The following is a 2,967-nucleotide window of genomic DNA, read 5'->3' as shown; positions in this document are numbered from 1 at the left end:
CTTCTTCTTCTTCTTCTTCTTCTTCTTCTTCTTCTTCTTCTTCTTCTTCTTCTTCTTCTTCTTCTTCTTCTTCTTCTACTGACTGAAGTTGTCTTTAGGCCATTCCCAAAGGGGGGATATTAACATGCACAGTAGAATTGTAAATGGGCTGATTTATCAATGTCTTTCTCATACTGTGCCGAAACATCATAATATGGGGAATTTCTGCTTTTTCTTTCCTCATCCTTACTATCGTCATTTTCCTCTACTTCTTTTGTATGTTTGTCGCTCTTGTGTGACCTGCTATTTCCGGGGTGCCTTGATAGCCGAAGCAGACGTTATGCTGTCGAGGCTAGATACTAGAGAGGTGAGCACAGTCAGCCTGATTCCACGTTTGGACTTCTCTTTTGACATCCACCCCTTGGCGCTTATTTCACCTTAATAATTTATGCATTTGAGAGCGCCGTAAATCCTTATTTAAAAGAGGACCAGAATAAATCACAGTTTGAAACTCGTTCTCTTTTGTCTACTTGTCACGTACGTAATTAGAATGGCATGGTTGTTCACTTCAGTTTGTTTTGACGAGCAATTTACTTATTATATTATGCTCCTTTCTTTGTTGTTCAATTGATACTTTCAAGCGCAGCTACTCTCTTATAGTGTTTCCCTTTCAGGAGTGAAGACGAGATCTTTTACTACAAAAATAGTTACGACCATGTTGAAGTTTGTGCTCTTTTCATTTTACTTAAATCAAGTTGCTTTATTTCCGTGTGGGGTGTGTCCACACCTTAGCGTACAACGCTAAGGTCCACACCCTTTAATTAGGCGGAAGTACTGGGCCCACCCTGGTGGATTAGTAAAATAAAAAAACCGCCATTCTAAAACAAGACCAACTTAATCTGGGAAACCGATACGCCTGTTCTCCATGATTGTTCATTGCTCCACCCACATGGATCGCAGTGACTGGACCAGGAAGTGCTGCGACAGACAGAACTGAACTAATACCCATTTCCTGAGTATCCGACTTGTGTGAACCGGATGACTGGGAACTAGTTCAAAGACGAGATTCATGTTCGTTCTCCATAACAGAGACATTTCGTTGCATGTATGGGAGTGTTTATGTGTGTGTGTGTGTGTGTGTGTGTGTGTGTGTGTGTGTGTGTGTGTGTGTATGTGTGCGTGTGTGTGTGCGTGTGGGTGTATGTGTTTGTGTTTGTGTCTATGTGATTTTGAGTGCGTGGGGGAGGGGGAAGAAAAGCAGGTAGCTGGTAGTCTAGAGTCTATCTTACATCCACCCCAAAATTTTAGTGAGACATAGACTATAACAATATTTTATCAAAAAGTAATGCTAAAAGATAAAATTGGGAATAATGACTTGAACACCAGGGTTACAATATTGCTCGTACGCCATCGTTCTTGCTCACACTTCATACGGACCCCTAATCATTATGTAGAACCTCTTGATTTCACTTTTGGACGCACAGATTTCGGTCCCATTTGTTCACTATGAGACTGGTGGGTCTGGGGTGAATGGAATTTGTTTGGACGTGCAATTTCTTTTTTTACCCTGCATGTCAGTCTTAGTGCCAATTTTGTTAGTAGACAGTTAGCTTCCAATTAAAAACCCAATTACACTGGCTGAAGTATTGTGACTACCTCAATATATTGTCAGCAGTTTGTGCCCCGCGTTTCAAAAGGAAGGGGATAAAGAGCAGCATCGGTGTGAAAACTTGACTTTTTCTATTCACACACCGAACCTTTAAGAATTAGGAGCCTACCTCAAGGATTTCAACAACTTTGTTTTTAGAATGAACAAGTCCATCTATCAAGGTTTTATTTTTCCATGCGGGTTTTTTTTCGGGTTTTTTTTTGGGGGGGGGGGCAGAGGGGAGGGGTCGTACGCCAGTTCTTTTGGTATAATGTCGAGGTGATCTTTTGATTTAATTTTGCATAAGCATGGCAACGTATGGTACAGTTCAATTTAATGGAAATCCACTTCCTTATTCCAAATGGGTATTGTTTAAATGTAGTAATCACTAGGTGAAAACAGTAGAAAATAAATGGCAGGTTCTGAGGCGGCCTGAGGACTAATGGATAACATTTTTTAAATCGTTTAACCTCTTATTTTTCGTATCTTGATAAAACGGGTAATTCAGTCCACGGCTCAATGTCGGGAAACTCTGAACTGGTTAGCCGGATTTAAAACGTGTGGGTTTCTTCTACTGGCCACGGAGAACGGTGGGCCAGGCCAGACTGGCGGGCCAGACGAAGGAGAGCGGGGGAGAGAAAGAGAGAGAGAGATAGCCTAGGATCAAAATATGCGGTTGGGACAGGCGACATCACAGACAAGTTTATTATTAGAAGCGCTGGCAAAACCCAACGAGCTGGAATCGTGTACTGCCACTGGTTGCTTAAGGGTACGTCACTGTACCCTTACCGGACCTGTATAATATAAGCGCTTGAGGAGTACACAAAAGGTTTAAAATGGCACAGTGATCCGAAGCTCTTAGAGAGTAAAAAACGTTAACTCGTGGATGTCTTCTCTTATTGTTTGGGTAGACTGACAAAGTACGGAACGCCTTCATAAAACGTGGCTCGTAGAACAATACTGGAACAACTTTTCAACCGTGATTTTCACTGGATATCACACAGGTTAGTTATCTTTTTTGTTATTAGAATCCAGATCTAGTATTATTTAACGCATTCTTTTGTTAAGTCGTATGTTCAAGAATACTCAGTAACGTTAGCGAAGCGGATACGGGAAACAGTAGTATCGTGGTCAATAAGACCGTGCTGTTCTTCATTGCATTTTGGATTGCTTTTTGTTTTCTGATTTGCAGTTGACTCTGTGTGTGTTTTGTCTTCAAAGCAAGAAAACGCCCGCCAAGATTTTAAGATTATAAAGTTGAAGTAAACTAAGATTTTTCCACTCAATCTTAGTTAACATGAATTTGCTTGCTTGCCTGTGTGAGTGTGTGTGTGTGTGTG

At 41.2% G+C, this 2,967-nt stretch overlaps 1 protein-coding gene across 4 annotated transcripts in view; it reads left to right on the top strand.

Moving 5' to 3' along the window:
* LOC101861042 overlaps positions 1-2,967 on the top strand; it is a 61,723-nt gene that overhangs the window by 17,617 nt on the left and 41,139 nt on the right. Inside the window, exon 1 of one of the 4 annotated variants that reach the window (XM_005098702.3) lies at positions 2,257-2,631. The exons of the other annotated variants lie outside the window; for them this stretch is intronic. The gene's annotated coding sequence lies outside the window, so the exon portion shown is untranslated. Of the gene's footprint in view, positions 1-2,256; positions 2,632-2,967 lie in introns of those variants that run through there. 4 annotated transcript variants of the gene reach the window in all.

The sequence above is a fragment of the Aplysia californica genome, unplaced genomic scaffold, assembly GCF_000002075.1.
Source record: "Aplysia californica isolate F4 #8 unplaced genomic scaffold, AplCal3.0 scaffold00191, whole genome shotgun sequence".
Taxonomy (NCBI): domain Eukaryota; kingdom Metazoa; phylum Mollusca; class Gastropoda; order Aplysiida; family Aplysiidae; genus Aplysia; species Aplysia californica.
The sequence above is the reverse complement of the archived record's forward strand: the minus strand, read 5'-3'. Positions and strand labels throughout refer to the sequence as shown.